The sequence below is a fragment of the Podarcis liolepis genome, assembly GCF_965112155.1.
Source record: "Podarcis liolepis genome assembly, chromosome: 7".
Classification (NCBI taxonomy): domain Eukaryota; kingdom Metazoa; phylum Chordata; class Lepidosauria; order Squamata; family Lacertidae; genus Podarcis; species Podarcis liolepis.
In genome coordinates, this window is record NC_139561.1 from 68,390,702 (window position 1) to 68,406,719 (window position 16,018).

Here is a 16,018-nt window from a genome sequence, read left to right on the forward strand (position 1 = left end):
AGTGCTCATCTTTTTCTATTGGCCGAGGGGGCCGGTGTTTGTCTGCAGACAGCTTGCGACGGGGTGAGCTCCCGTTGCTCGGTCCCAGCTCCTTAACTGGATATGTTTGTATGTATTCTGGGATTGCTGCAACTCAAACACATTTCTTTTCTTGTTTTTGTTACCTTTGCAAATATTTTTTTAAAGAATTCAAACACATTAAAGTAACATTTCACATCTTGATAGGCACTTAAGTAAGAGATGAAAGGCAGCAGCTCAGCATTTTTGTGTTCAGATAACCAAGAAAGAACCAGCTTAGACAAGGCCTGGATCTTGCCATGTGATTTAGAAACAAGAAGCTGTTATGCTAGAAAGGCATCATCATTCTATATAATATGGCATTTAAATCAATGTGATACCACTTTAAACAGTCATGGCTACAATTCCCAATCAACTTCACAGTGAACTATGGGAATTGTAGCTCTGTGAAGGGAATATGGGCCTCCTAACAACTCTCAGCACCCTTAACAAACTACAACTCCCAGGATTCTTTTCAGGAAGCCATGACTGTTTAAAGTGGTATCCTAGTGCTTTAAATGTATGGTGTGAATGTGGCCTGGCCAAACATGTTTTGGAGCATTGCTTTTAACTACCTCATTTTTAAAAAAAACTTGGGTCCTGCCCCCCAGCTGTTGTTGGACTACAACTCCCATCACTCCTGACAACCAGTTCTGCTAGCTAGGGATGGTGGGAGTTGCAGTCCAACAACAGCTGGGGTCCCAAGTTTGAGAAACACTGAGGTAGCTAAAAGCAGTGCTTCAAAATTTACAGTGACTAAAGTCATGACTGTTCAGGAAGAAACCAACAACTCCAGGGTGCATACATGCTTTTAGGTTTATAAAACACCTGCAGTCCAAGTGTTACAATTCAGCAACCAGTACAGTGGTACCTTGGGTTACAAGCACCTCAGGTTACAAACACTTCAGGTTACAGACTCCGCTAACCCGGAAGTAGTACCTCAGGTTAAGAACTTTACCTCAGGATGAGAATAGAAATTGTGTGCCGGCAGCACAGCGGCAGTGGGAGGCCCTATTAGCCAAAGTGGTACCTCAGGTTTAGAACGGTTTCAGGTTAAGAATGGACCTCTGGAATGAATTAAGTTCATAACCAGAGGTACCACTGCAGTCGCAGACAATCAACAAATATTAGGGCTCATCCAGACTTCCGTTTGCCCTGCCACTTCCCTTCCGGGGAATCCCACTGCTTACTGCGAAATCAGAGCAAATGTCAATCAGGTTTTTCTGAGGAAAGCGGCGGGGCAAACGGAAAACTGCTAGGACCCAAGCCTAGAAATATTGACAGGAAAGCTCTCAGACCCATGCTTACTCATCACACGACAAGCGGAAGTGTGGGAGATTATAGAATCATAAAGTTGGAAGGGGCCCTGCGGATCACCTAGTCTGACCCCCTGCAATGCAGGAATATGCAGTTGTCTCATACGGGGAATTGAACCTGCAACTTTGGCGTTATCAGCACCACGCTCTAACTAACTGAGCTAGGCAGGCTCCCTCAGTCTCAAACGATCGTGGTCCCATGAGCATCCCTTGAAGGCAAAGATGACTACTGTCTTGATGAAATTGCCACAAGCAAACTCAAGACCAGAGTTCTTCTGAAGAACTAGGACCTTTATAGACACAAACAAACATGCCTCCTCCTCACACAAGGAGCCAATGTGGCTGAGGTCTTACCACACTCCTAAATATGTTCAGGTTGCGGTTCTATTTCTGTCTCCGATGGAAACAAGAGAGAGGTGCTCAGCCACTACTGTGGGCGGGATACAGGAAAATAAGCAGTATACAGTGCACAAAATACAGAAGAGCACAGCAGAAACAAAAACAACCAGATGCACAAGCTGATCAAACTTTTGCAAATAGCCCCGTGACACACTAAAAGCACTTACAAAACTCCACCTGCTGGACACATAGGTACACCTTAGTCAAACAGAGAACACCCTCAGCCATATATGCATTTATATACAGCACACACCCCATACAAATGAGCTCAGGGTAAGTTGCCAACTTTAATTGGATTAATCAATTAAACAATTAGTTGATTAACAGATAAAGGCCAATCTTAATTGGAGGGACTGCAAGATAAGGGTGCCCTTGTTTAGTTTCTGAGGCTATCAAACGGGGAACGAGACAAGAAAAATATTAAAAGGAGAACATTCTTCCCAAATACGAGCAGTTAGTTGTTGCTTTAAGACAGCTCACATCCCTCCAAATTCCGACTAACCTAAGGAGAAGGAGCCTAGCGCTGTTTGACCCCATTGCACTTTCCTTTATCTATCTGCACCCAACTCTGGGGTGGGACACTACAGTCACCGTTTTTAACAGCTCATGGAACATGGTCAAGCAGTTGCACATTTTGTGAGGAAAAAACATTACTGTCCAGGAGCAACTTGTTTCAGAGCAAAGGGGGTGATGACAGGCAACACCACTCCATGTTTGATTCCCGTCTAGGGATACATGAATCTGTCAAATTTGGATTCTTTCATGCTCTCATTTTACCAACCTCAAGTTCAGTTCATCCTGTTTCTGTACCAATTGGCCATTTCCCCCACAAAAATCTGCACAAAATCCATATGCATTTTCACATCAATTCCTCCTAAAATATGCAGTTTGGTGCCCAATTTTATCTAATATAAGCTTTTTGCTAACCTTTCCCTCTAATGCAGAGCTGTTTCGTACTTCATTTTCACCAATCTCTGCATTTTTTGGTTTGGCAAACTGCTCTACAAAAATTCAGAGAAGTATGCATTTTGAAGGACAGCTATGCCTTCGCTCAGGAATTGCAAATCAGGTAGCTTTGCATGAAAACGCAAGCTGAACAAAATGCTCCCGTTTTTGCCAGCTGCTAAAAGCACAGGGATCTTGCATGCAAAGGGATGGACGGCCTACCGACTTGCCAGTTCACTGCCTTTGCTGTTTTTATTGGGGTCGCGCATGTGCCACCTCTGGGACAGCAGTGCACTTTGGTAATTTTAGACTCTAGAGCCAATGGTCTCCTGGCTGGGGCCGGGGAGCTTTAAATAGTAATGTGCATTCCTTCACTTACTTCAAAATGGTTACATAGGAACGCAGGAAGCTGCCTTACACTGAGTCAGTCCAACAGTCCATTTAGCTCAGTACTCTCTGCACTGGCAGACAGCTGCTCTTGAGGATTTCAGACCGGGAGTCCCAAGACCTTCTGCATGCAAGGCTCCACCACCAAGCTATACCTTCCCCTTGACTTCAGAGACTACAATTGTAAAATTGGCCCTGCTGTGATTGGAGACCCTCCTGCTCAGGTGGGGGCTCTGCACTTTTGCCCCACAGTCCCACCCTGGCAGCACCACTAGCTCTGAGGTGCCTGGGGACCCCCTTAGGAGACCCCTCTCTCAGTGGGACTCCGTCACTAGGGAGCTGGGTCTGCAAACCAACCGTTCTTTCACACAAACACAGCCTGCCCTGCCAATCTTCTCGGGTGCTCCACGCGAAAGGGGAAGTGTGGCGGCTTTGAGTGGCATCAAAACAGGAGAACAGGGCAAGGCAGGATTTTGTGGCAAAGGGGTCTTACAGCATGCAGAGTGAGCAGAGGGGCTCCCGGAAACACAAGAACGCTGGCTCACCACATTTTGAAACCAGTAAAGTCAAGTAACAAAGGGGGCCCACCTTTCAACCCCCCCCCAAAAAAACAGCCCATTAAATCCAAGCCTAAAATTACTGAAAATGCGCCGCGGGCATAGCATATGCATACTGTAGCTCTCGGGCAACCAGCATGGGCAAGCGGCCACCACACACAAATATACATACACTTCCCTCCAGGCACTCCCCAAACAGGTATTCGCAGCTGAACAGGATCTGGGAGACGGAGAGACAAGCAGAAACTTGAGAGCCAAACCAACTCCGCAGCATATTACACAGTTCCTTCCCTCCCGGATCCTGTCTCAGCTCTCCCATATGCTCCTGCAAAGGTGGGACTCCTGAGCCTCACGCCCGAAGCGTTTGCCAACAGGAAAGGAGAAGGAGGAAGTTACCTGCCCAGGTGGGGTCCCTACCCTGCAAGACCCAGCCGGCCACAGGAAGGTGGGGTGTGCGCGACTGAGTGTCACTGTGGCAGCAGAAGGATCCTGGAGGAGCCTCCCCGGCTCTTTCTCGAGCAAAGCAGAAGTTTGCTCTCTTGAGTCATCCCCACTTTCCTCTTCCTCCTCTGCCTGCCTTGTACTTTCTCAATGCAGCTCAGAAACAGCCCTAGTAGGAGAGCTGAGTCAAGCGGGGAGGGAGAGAGAGAGAGAGAGAGAGAGAGAGAGAGAGAGAGAGAGAGAGAGAGGAGGAAACACCTACCCACAAAGCTTGCGGGAAAGCCGGGCCTGGAACCAAAGCTGCTACCTGGGCCGGAGTGGACTGCAAGGATCGAGCCTCTGAAGACTGACATTTGGAGATGTCTAAGGAACTCAGCTGGTGGGTCGGGTGTCCATGCAAAAAGTGGCTTGGAACTCATAAGGAGGGGAAGGAATTTGATTCAGTCCACATGTAAAAGTGAACAGGCCTAATTCACATTTTCCAAAACAATACATGAGCAGAAGCCATCTTCAAAACCTGCTTTTTTGCATTGCCATTCACTAGCCGAGTAATGTGTACAAAAATGCATATACTAAGGTAAAGTGTACATATTGATGTATATTAGTGAAAATAACATAAAGCTCTATTAGGGGAAATTGCTTTGTAAAAGTGCATACATTTGGCAAATTTGCATAGAAAAATATGCATATCAGGAGAAATTCACACTAAAATGCTGCTGGGTTTTCATGAGGACCTTTAAAAATAATAATAATTGCAAGTTGATGTGGAAATGTGGGGAACATAAATTCAAATTGGAAAAACGAAAAGCCAAGAGACGCCGACAGATGATCCAATCTCTCAACTTCAGTTTCTTATGCTCCCATTCTTCAGCTCAGTTTGCCGCATGTCTACACCAGTTTGTGATTTTTTTCATATTTATAACAAAATTTTATTTACAAATGTTGATTATCGCAAACATATATGTAATCTATATGCAGTTTGCATATTTACAATAAAGCAAAGGCACTATGTGGTTGAATATTGTCCTGATGGTTGATGAACAAATAAGAACTTGGACAATTGTTTATTATCTACTGTATTATGTTAAATTTGACACTCTAATAGTTCATGTTTATCAAATCAATCTAACACTGATGGAGCACTATTTTTGCTATACATATTTTTGCAATGTGTGGGTGTGTTTTTTAAAGTCCTCATGAAAACCTGTTAGCATTTTATTGCAAATTTTCCCTATGCACATTCCCCCCCAAGCAGATTTCCCTAGATGCATTTTTGTGCATAGTTCTCGCCAATATTCTTTCCCCTAATATACATGTTTTAGTTGGAGAACTGGAGAATTTCTAAAGATAGATGCATTTTTATTCAATTCTTGTTTTAGGATTGTGAATTAGGTAGGGTTCACTTTAAAATGTGAGAGGAACTGAGTTCCTGCCTCAGCCCCATTTGGGCATAGAGAAGACAGCTGGATCTCACAGCAACTAGCCTGTGGTTACAAGATTTTAATCTTCTTCTCCAACTCTCAGAGGAAGGTGTAAATTCTCAGAGTGAGGGGCCAGAATATTCCCCACACCCTTTATCTCTCAACACAATCACCTCTCACATTTCCTCTGAGGAGCTCAAGAGTGGCAGACTCAATAGTCACCTTATTTTATCCTACCTTGCAAAGTAGGTTGAATTGGGGACATGTGAGTGGCCCAAGGTGACCCAGTAACCTTTGTAGCTCAGCAAAGATTTGATTATGAGATTCCAAGTCCAGCACTCTAACCACTAACACCAGGGTTTGCCAGACTTCAGGGGCCTGTGAACCACTTTGCAAACCAGAGTAACTGTTGAAAACACCACACACAAACCCAGAGCCAAGCTGGCATTGAAACCTATTCTGTCGGCCTCATTCAAGCCTGACAATTTCACATAAGGAACTGATGGTCAGACTACCCGATGGTTTGGACTACCCAAGTCACAGATCCGCACCTCCTCTATGAGAAAGCATTGCATTGTGTTCAGCCCAATGCTTTCCTTAGGAGCAAGACCATGGGTAGGCAAACTAAGGCCCGGGGGCCGGATCCAGCCCAATTGCCTTCTCAATCCAGCCCAGGGGCAGTCTGGGAACCAGCGTGTTTTTACATGAGTAGAATGTGTGCTTTTATTTAAAATGCATCTCTGGCTTATTTTGGGGGCATAGGAATTCATTCATCCCCCCCCAAAAAAAATACTCCGGCCCCCCACAAGGTCTGAGGGACAGTGGACTGGCCCCCTGCTGGAAAGGTTTGCTGACCCCTGAGGAAGACACTGTCAAGGGCCCCCTGCCAAGAAATATCCAAAATATGTAGGAACTTGGGCTACATCACAGGGGCAGGAACAAAATAGATCGGGAACTACTGTTAGATCTCTGGGTGATATGCTGTGGCAACAACAAAACAACTTTCCCCTGAAATTATACTGCTAAAATGAGTAAAGCTGGGAGGAAGGAGCTGATCAGGAACAGATATTTGGATGGAAGGACTGTGAACTCACCTCAGTTCCATTACTCGAGACAAATTCCCAGCCTCCAAAATCTTTAAGTGCATGCCTTTTGTACCTGGCTCCAGTTATGGGTGTGTGGTAGAAAACAAAGTTGATCTTGCCAGCTGGAAGGCTGTTCACCTCTGCATTGAATCACATCAAAACATGCCTTTTGACAATTTCTAGCCACTAGAGGGAAGCCTTGAACTGTTCTGTGGGTAATGAGAAGTTACAGTGTTTAGTCACCTTCGTAGGGCATCCTCTATCACCTAGAGGGGGCAGGTGAGGGTGCCTGGAGCTTCAAACAAAGTGGAATTGTGCTAAATTTTCAAAGTGTAGAATTTGGGGAGCTGGGTAGTATGCAAAGGGAAGGCCACAGGCTGCATTTTTAACACTCAATAGCTACTTAACTGCGCAGTATTCTGCATGTTGGGGACACGGGTGGCACTGTGGGTTAAACCTAGGACTTGCTGATCAGAAGGTCGGTGATTTGAATCCCCGTGACAGGGATTGCTCGGACCCTGCTCCTGCCAACTTAGCAGTTCGAAAGCACGTCAAAGTGCAAGTAGATAAACAGGTACTGCTCCGGTGGGAAGGTAAACGGCGTTTCCGTGCGCTGCTCTGGTTCGTCAGAAGCGGCTTAGTCATGCTGGCCACATGACCACACCGGCTGCCTCGGCCAATAAAGCGAGATGAGCGCCGCAACCCCAGAGTCGGACACGACTGGACCTAATGGTCAGGGGTCCCTGATTGCACTGAGTTCAATGGAACTTGTTGTTGTTGTTGTTTAGTTGTTTAGTCGTGTCCGACTCTTCGTGACCCCATGGACCAGAGCACGCCAGGCACTTCTGTCCTCCACTGCCTCCCGCAGTTTGATCAAGCTCATGCTGGTAGCTTCAAGAACACCATCCAACCATCTCATCCTCTGTCGTCCCCTTCTCCTTCTGCCCTCCATCTTTCCCAACATCAAGGTCTTTTCCAGGGAGTCTTCTCTTCTCATGAGGTGGCCAAAGTATTGGAGCCTCAGCTTCACAATCTGTCCTTCCAGTGAGCACTCAGGGCTGATTTCCTTAAGAATGGATACGTTTGATCTTCTTGCAGTCCATGGGACTCTCAAGAGTCTCCTCCAGCACCATAATTCAAAAGCATCAATTCTTCGGCGATCAGCCTTCTTTATGGTCCAGCTCTCACTTCCATACTGGGAAAACCATAGCTTTTACTATACAGACCTTTGTTGGCAAGGTGATGTCTCTACTTTTTAAGATGCTGTCTAGGTTTGTCATTGCTTTTCTCCCAAGAAGCAAGCGTCTTTTAATTTCGTGACTGCTGTCACCATCTGCAGTGATCATGGAGCCCAAGAAAGTAAAATCTCTTACTGCCTCTATTTCTTCCCCTTCTATTTGCCAGGAGGTGATGGGACCAGTGGCCATGATCTTCGTTTTTTTGATGTTGAGCTTCAGACCATATTTTGTGCTCTTTTCTTTCACCCTCAATAAAAGTTTCTTTAATTCCTCCTCACTTTCTGCCATCAAGGTTGTGTCATCTGCATATCTGAAGTTGTTGATATTTCTTCCAGCAATCTTAATTCCGGCTTCGGATTCATTCAGCCCAGCCTTTTGCATGATGAATTCTGCATATAAGTTAAATAAGCAGGGAGACAATATACAGCCTTGTCGTACTCCTTTCCCAATTTTGAACCAATCAGTTGTTCCATATCCAGTTCTAACTGTAGCTTCTTGTCCCACATAGAGATTTCTCAGGAGACAGATGAGGTGATCAGGCACTCCCATTTCTTTAAGAACTTGCCATAGTTTGCTGTGGTCGACACAGTCAAAGGCTTTTGCATAGTCAATGAAGCAGAAGTAGATGTCTTTCTGGAACTCTCTAGCTTTCTCCATAATCCAGCGCATGTTTGCAATTTGGTCTCTGGTTCCTCTGCCTCTTCTAAATCCAGCTTGCACTTCTGGGAGTTCTCGGTCCACATACTGTTTAAGCCTTGATAGCGTGTGAAAGGAGTGCAATTGTGCGGTAGTTGGAGCATTCTTTGGCACTGCCTTTCTTTGGGATTGGGATGTAGACTGATCTTCTCCAATCCTCTGGCCACTGCTGAGTTTTCCAAACTTGCTGGCATATTGAGTGTAGCACCTTAACAGCATCATCTTTTAAAAGTTTAAATAGTTCAGCTGGAATACCATCACTTCCACTGGCCTTGTTATTTGCAGTGCTTTCTAAGGCCCATTTGACTTCACTCTCCAGGATGTCTGGCTCAAGGTCAGCAACCACACTACCTGGGGTGTACGAGACATCCATATCTTTCTGGTATAATTCCTCTGTGTATTCTTGCCACCTCTTCTTGATGTCTTCTGCTTCTGTTAGGTCCTTACCACTTTTGTCCTTTATTATGGTAATCTTTGTACGAAATGTTCCTTTCATATTTCCGATTTTCTTGAACAGATCTCTGGTTCTTCCCATTCTGTTGTTTTCCTCTATTTCTTTGCATTGCTCGTTTAAGAAGGCCTTCTTGTCTCTCCTTGCTATTCTTTGGAAATCTGCATTCAATTTCCTGTATCTTTCACTATCTCCCTCGCATTTTGCTTGCCTTCTCTCCCCCGCTATTTGTAAGGCCTCGTTGGACAGCCACTTTGCTTTCTTGCAATGGAACTTATTCCCTGGTAATTCCATCAGGCTGCCTGAATGGGAGAGATAGGAAGCAGGGCTCATTCCATCCACTCTGCTCCAGGACCAGCTCCTCCAGGCACCTCCTAGCCCTGAACTGTTTCCCTGCCAGCTGGCCGTTCTAAGAATTACCAAAATACTGAATGGAAAAAAATGTTTAAAATAACTTTTGTAAAAACAAACAAACAAACAAACAAACAAACAAACAAACAAACGCAGAAGCCTTTTATTAGGAATTGTAGGTACCAGCATTCCAAAGGAACAGAAAATACTTTTCATGTATGTGACAACAGCAACGCAGATGCTACTAGCCCAGAGATGGAAAGAAGACAAAGTCCCTACCAGAGAGGAATGGCAAACCAAGCTGTTGGAGTATGCCGAAATGACAAAACTGACCGGAAGGCTCAGGAACCAAGAAGACCAAAACTTCAACGAAGAATGGGAAACAATTATAATTTATCTAGGAGACCACTGTAAGCAGATGAAAACCTTAGCAGGATTTTAATAATACTTGTAATGTAGCGAATATTATGGAAAGATATAAAATATGGACTATGAAATAATATGCAGTTAAGAAGGTGGACAATAGGATCCATGGAGGCGAAGGTGGGAAGTCCAGCGATTTGGAGAAATCTCTAAATAGGGATATGTAATTTGGATTGTTATAATCCTATATTTGTAAAATCAAATAAAATCATTATCATATTTTTCGCCCCATAGGACGCACCTGGTTTTTTTTTTTGGGGGGGGGAAATAAAGAAAAAAAAATTATTCCCCCCCAGGCGCTTGTGGGGCCGGCAGGGGGAGAAGCGCTCTTCTCCCCACCGCCAGCCTTCAGACCAGGTCCGGGGACAGTGGGAAGGTGCACTGTGCCTCCCCACTGTCCCCTGAGATTGCGGGGCTGGCGGCAGGGAGAAGCATGCATCTCCCCGCCGTCAGCCTCCAAACCACATCGGGAGACAGCGGGGTGGCGGCGTTCCGCCTTCCCGCTGTCCCCCGAGCTTGTGGGGCTGGCGCTGGGGCTCTCCTGAAGCCTGGAGAGCGAGAGGGGTCGGTGCGCACCGACCCCTCGCGCTCTCCAGGCTTCAGCGAAAGCCTGCATTCGCCCCATAGGACGCACACACATTTCCCCTTCATTTTTGGAGGGGAAAAGGTGCGTCCTATAGGGCGAAAAATACGGTACCTATATATGTAAAAAGGGAGGCTTGGGTGGTGGTGAGTTGGGGCGGCACCTTCCCATTTCATATCGGGTGACGAAACAGGATGGCACTGTCCTTGCCTGTCCCTCAAAAATGCCATCTAAGAAGAGGAAAGGAATTCCTGCAGCAGGGCACTTCCCTCCCCTTCTAGAATGTACACGCTGTAAAATGGAAGACCCTGCAGTATGAGGAGACCAGTCTTATAGCACACCGTCAACCCAAGTGGAGGCAACGATCTTCTTGTCATTGCCCCAGTCCCATTCTTGAAACTACAGTCTGTAAAGAGGAAAAAAGGAGACACTCTAAGCAGAACAGGAGATAACTGCCTTCTACTGAGCTCATTCACAGTACTGTCTTAACCATATGCTGCACCAGGGTGCAAAGATCCACCCAGCGCCCCTAGGTTGCCCAGAGTTGTTGACCTTTTTTAGGGGGGGATCCCCAAAGTTGTTGACTTTTTTTTAAGGAAATAGTTGTTTACCGTATTTTTCACTCTATAGGACGCACCAGACCATAAGACGCACCTAGTTTTAGGAGGAGGAAAACAAGAAAAAAAATATTCTGAATCTCAGAAGCCAGAAGAGCAAGAGGGATCGCTGTGCAGTGAAAGCAGCGATCCCTCTTGCTGTTCTGGCTTCTGGGATAGCTGCGCAGCCTGCATTCGCTCCATAAGACGCACACACATTTCCCCTTACTTTTTAGGAGGGAAAAAGTGAGTCTTATAGAGCAAAAAATACAGTACCTGTAGAATCTTTAGGGACTCGCAGGGACTCACAGCACCAATCAAAAGGGGTGCCAGCATCCCACGCACAGGGGCGTACGAAGGGGGGTGCAGGTTCTGTGGTGGTGGGGGGGACAAAATGTTGGGCAGCACGCACAGTCGTCGTGCTGTCTGCCCGCTGCCTCCCCCCCGCATGGCAGTTAACTGTTTTGGCTGTGCGCGCAGCACCTGGAGCACCGTGTAACGTTGTGGGCACTGTGCGACGCATCCTGTTGTGTGCACCAAGCTGTGGGTTCCTTTGCTGGCTTTTCTGCTGTCGGCACATGCTCCCAGCGCCGTCCAACGTGGGGTGCCAGTGCAGAATGATGGGGAATGCAAGCGGCATTGGAGGCAACATCTCTGGACAGATAGCCCGTCAGATATCCGGACAGATAGCCTGACAGATAGCCTGTCAGCCAGCCTGTCAGATATCTCCTGTCAAGCCTCTTAAAATGCAAGAAGTTTACTTAAGGGGCTTTTCTGAGAAACATGTAGACCCAGAGTACCTAGTCCCAGCCTCTCTTTGGCCTGTAACAGTTAAAACTCACTCTCCCATGAGACGGGACAGCCCAGTGAAGAGTTGGCCCAACAACCAAAAATTGTTGGCTCCAAGTTGAAAATAGAAAATGGAATGGTAGAGGGAGAATGGAGAATGAATCCTAAATTAAAGCTAGCATTTTTCAAGATGATGTGTTTGTGTGTGAGAGAATTATGTGGCCAGCATCATTTGGGGTTTTTATTTTCTCTCCTCCCACAGAACTACAGAATACAGAAACCGTTAGATATCACAATGGGGAGAAGGAAGTCCAAAAGGAGAAGGATGGTTATTCATCCTTACCACAGCTGCCACAGACTCTGCCAAGGGGCTGTGATACATTTGCTCGGGCAGCAAATGCAGCAGTTTGTGGTAGTCAGCTGATCCAAAGACCTCCTGTCACAGTTACTGTGAACTGAAAAACAAGAGCAGCTGTCCTATCCATTGGCTCAGGGATAGCCAATTATTGCACTAAATGAGCCATTTTCTTCTCTGGGCAGTGGTGCTTGGGCCAGAAAGGTGGTGTGCTTCAGAACCTGACCCTTTCACCAGTCAGGCTCCATAATGAACATTTTTGTTTGCTGTCATGTCACAGAAAGAGGAATGTGGCTGGTGAATACTCTTGGCCTTCTCCTTGGGCTTGATCTTCCCTGGTTTCCCGCACTCCAGAAGGACTCCCACTGTGAACTGGATCAGGGACCCTGTAGTACTATCTCTTTGCTGTTGGAGGAAATACTATTCCTGACCAAAGTGGGAAAATGAGCAACAATTTCACCTTGTTGCCTTGTGGAGGAGCGAGGGCAGCCAACAATAAAATAATAATAATAATAATAATAATAATAATAATAATAATAATAATAATAGCTATTGTACCCATGCGGGAGCCCCAAAAAACTCTGTCTGCTTCCACAAGGCAGAAAATCAACTGGGGATCCTGAAGGAGGAAGTGATTTGGAGACAGCTTCCTGATGGGGGTGTGTGGGTGTGTGTGGTGTGGGACTTCCACAGCTACCTGGCCGTCTGTCCCGGCTCTCCACAAAATCAGATAGTAGTCCAAAGGTTTCTAGTTTATAGCATTCATTGATACAGGGAGCAGGTGCATCAGTTCCTTAAGGCACAGTTGCTGTAGCCACAGGAAGTTGGAGCAACCGCAAATACCCACAAACAGGTATTTAAGTCCTGGTGTCCAGCAGATGATGTTTGGCCAGATGTTCACTTCTATGCACCAGCTGATCTAAGTGCTCCTTCCTTCTGTAACTCCTCCTAGATAAGGTAGACTGGTGATGGCGGTGGGGCTCTGAAAGCTTGGGTGGCACCAGAGACTCCAGCTACTTCTCTTCCCTTGGCTAGTCAACCTTCCCCTCTTGCTCTCATTGCACTGGCCCCTTCCCTTGCTAGAGAGTGTGTAGGGGGGTTACTGAAAGGGGAGTACTCCTGACAGGCAGCAGAACCCACTGGACCCTTCTCCTGGATTGTATTGTAATTTGGAATATAATTATTGGATTATTAAATTGGAAAACTCAATAAAATATTATGAAAAAAATGTTATAATACATTATAATTTTCAGTATGTCTAGAACACATCTTCTGATCTGCCAGTGCAAATTTAGCTATCAGTTGTGTAATGTATACCAGCTGGAAGTTCCATTACCACTTTGTGAGGCAATTGATCAGAGTACAATTGAAGAACAGATGACAAATGAACCTTTAATTATCATTACCACCAGCACAGCCTTAATGAATACAAAGTAAAGCATTAATATGTACAGGGGGATAAGATGCCCCAAACTGCTTGCTGGGTGTCCCCACCCTGAACTTTTTAGGCTGGTTACAGGGCAGCCAAGCAGAGCTTTTCTTATGTTGCAAGTGATTATAAAGCCATGCACAGCTCCAAGCATCTGTCCCAAACACTTTCCAGTTTTCTGCCATGCTTATTATTATTATTGGATCTTAAGCATTTTTTAAAGCAGATGTGAGGGTTTTTTTTAAAAATAATTGAATAGATGAACTCATTTAAAATATAGATTCAGGTGGATAGCCGTGTTGATCTGTCATAGTCATAATAAATAACAAACTGATAGATGAAAAATCTTTTTTAATAATTCCAGTGGCACCTTAAAGATCAACTAAATATAAGCTTTCAAGGTATGAGCTTTCGTGTGTAATACACACTTCACCAGATACTCTGAAGCAGAGATTGCTTCAACCTTATAACTGTTGATGACTGTTATGGCAGTTGGTTCCACAGGGAAGGGCAAGGGATATTTAAAGAATCATAGAATCATAGAGTTGGAAGAGACCACAAGGGCCATTGAGTCCAACCCCCTGCCAAGCAGGAAACACCATCAGAGCACTCCTGACATATGGTTGTCAAGCCTCTGCTTAAAGACCTCCAAAGTAGGAGACTCCACCACACTCCTTGGCAGCAAATTCCACTCTCGAACAGCTCTTACTGTCAGGAAGTTCTTCCTAATGTTTGGGTGGAATCTTCTTTCTTGTAGTTTGGATCCATTGCTCCGTGTCCGCTACTCTGGAGCAGCAGAAAACAACCTTTCTACCTCCTCTATATGACATCCTTTTATATATTTGAACATGGCTATCATATCACCCCTTAACCTCCTCTTCTCCAGGCTAAACATGCCCAGCTCCCTTAGCCGTTCCTCATAAGGCATCGTTTCCAGGCCTTTGACCATTTTGGTTGCCCTCCTCTGGACACGTTCCAGTTTGTCAGTGGAACATTTGTCAGTGGATAGATGACCAAAATTTGCTTTAGTATGTATAATGGGACATGAATCCAATATCTCTATTCAGACCAGGTCTCTCCATAGTTTTTAGTTTGGTAATGAGTTGTAATTCAGCAACTTCTCTTTCAAGTTCTAGTTACACATAGGTGTTGGTCTGCCGTAGTCGAAACAAAATAAAATAAATAAAATAAAATTTAAAAATTCCAGTAGCACCTTAAGTTACTATCTGAAGAAGTGTGCATGCACAGGAAAGCTTATACCAATAACTAACTTAGTTGGTCTCTAAGGTGCTACAGGAAGGAATTTTTTTAGTATTTTATTTTATTTATTTTATTTTGTTTCTCTTTCAAGTGTATTTCTAAAATTCTTTTGCAATAAGACAGCCACTCTAAGATCATTTAAAAGATGAAGGTGAAGCAAAAATACAAGATAGACCTTCATTCGTCGTTGGGCACATACAAACTATATTTATTAAAATAAATAACGGTGGCTCCTTTTTCGGCCTCCGTTCCCCACGAGTGGCTATTCGCCATTTCACTCGGTAGAGGGAGCCCTTGTTGTCAGAACGGCGTCGGAGTCTCTTTTCTTAGAATCTCCTTCTCTTTCAACTCGGCACCACCTTGGAGTCCAAACAATCACAGCTCCTCTGCATCCCTCCATCCTCTCCCTTCCCCCCCCCTCTCTCTCTCTCTCTCTCTCTCTCTCCCTCTCTCTCTCCCCCCCCACTTCGCCGTTACGCATGCGTTGTGTCGCCGTTGTTTAAATAGAAAAAATTAAAATACCCTGAAAGGTGCAGTCTTCATGAATCTGTAAAAAAGTTCGGTTCCCATTGGCCATCGATGTACTCAACCATGTGCGGGGCAAAACTGGTAGAATTAGCTATAGTGGAGTAAGGTTTAAGAGGGAGAGGGAAGGGAGAGAGAAATCTAGAGAAAGTGCAGTGCTCTCAAATAATCACGATGCGCCGAGGACCATTTTTTGTTGTTCGATTAAAAAAAAAACCCAATAAAATACTATTCATATACGCCTTTCCGCCCCACATTGCCCCGCATGCTGAAAAAGCCGACTGAGAATCGGAAGTGAAGGTAGCCTAAATAGATGAAACTCGTGGGCTTTTTACGCCTTCCCCTCCGACGGGAAACCTTTGCCGCATGCGCCGTGCAGTCGGGCGGCTTGATCTTTCCCGTCAGCCCCTGCGCGTTATAAATGCCCACGTCGTGCGTCCCACATTCTTTTCTAGGCGTGTGGGAAGAAGAGGTAAGTGGTAGAGCTGCTGCCTTCGCCTTAAAAGAGCGGGAAGCGCGGCATTTTAATCTCACAAAAAGCAATAAGTTAGGGAATGTAATAACTATTAGTGATTAATTAAGTTGCTTTTATAATTGCACCGTTTTTATATCTTAATAAATGAAAGAAACAGCGGAAGATGCAGTGATGATATTTTCCCCATTGAAATTCCGCTCGTTTCTTGAATTTCAACGTTGAAGAAGCGTCGTTGTTGC

The 16,018-nt window shown here is 45.3% G+C and overlaps 1 protein-coding gene across 8 annotated transcripts in view; it reads right to left on the reverse strand.

Annotated features, from left to right (window-relative positions):
- SYTL1 (synaptotagmin like 1) overlaps positions 1 to 15,102 on the reverse strand; it is a 55,642-nt gene extending 40,540 nt beyond the window's left edge. The window contains exons 1-3 of one of the 8 annotated variants that reach the window (XM_083512181.1): positions 14,979 to 15,102; positions 6,618 to 6,817; positions 4,365 to 4,516 (exon numbers count right to left, since the gene is read on the reverse strand). The gene's annotated coding sequence lies outside the window, so the exon portion shown is untranslated. Of the gene's footprint in view, positions 1 to 1,727; positions 3,882 to 4,057; positions 4,517 to 6,617; positions 6,818 to 14,978 lie in introns of those variants that run through there. The other 7 variants (XM_083512178.1, XM_083512177.1, XM_083512180.1 and 4 more) reach the window with 7 other exon arrangements.
- Between the last annotated feature and the right edge of the window lie 916 nt (positions 15,103 to 16,018).